Source organism: Austrofundulus limnaeus, unplaced genomic scaffold (assembly GCF_001266775.1).
Source record: "Austrofundulus limnaeus strain Quisiro unplaced genomic scaffold, Austrofundulus_limnaeus-1.0 Scaffold137, whole genome shotgun sequence".
In the NCBI taxonomy this organism is placed as follows: Eukaryota; Metazoa; Chordata; class Actinopteri; order Cyprinodontiformes; family Rivulidae; genus Austrofundulus; species Austrofundulus limnaeus.
In genome coordinates, this window is record NW_013952539.1 from 367,969 (window position 1) to 368,646 (window position 678).

A 678-nucleotide genomic window follows, 5' to 3' on the forward strand; every position below is an offset into this window, starting at 1 on the left:
CTTGGTCCAGCTTCTTTGTCTTTACCTAGTCCTAATCACTCATTCATTCACGACAGGTGTGTCGAAGCAGAGACACTTTAGGTTTTAGATCTTTCCTCTTGTCCAATGATTTTATTTAACTTTGATCTTGTTTAACTGAATAAAACTTTTTTTGTAGATAGAAACGTCTAAATTTGAGACGTTTCACTGCTGACACACCTGATTTGAATGAGTGAGTCATTACCAAGCTTCTCCAGACATTTGAAGACTGGTGGCTTTGCCGGACTAGAATTTGAGCAGTTTTCAAACAAAACTAAATTACAGTAACATTTTATTATTTTTAGAAGACCCCCAAGCAACAGCTCGTGGACCCCTCGGACTCTAATTTGAGAACTTCTGTTTTAAAAGAATCCTCACCTGTGGTCAGGAACTTTGGGTAGTGACTGAAAGAACAAGAGCGCGGGTACAAGCGGTCGCTGGACTCTCCCTTAGAGGTAGTTCAGTGACTGAAGGTGTGTTGGAGCAGAGAAAAATGTAAAAGTAGGGCTGCGGCCCTCGAGGACCATGACTGGCCACACCTGGTATAGAGCAATGGTTCACAACCTGGGGGGGCACAGAGTGAAATTCTGTATAACAGTTATTTTTTTCCTCCTTTCAAAGGTTGGTAACTATTCTTTTTATTCTATTTTTTATATATAT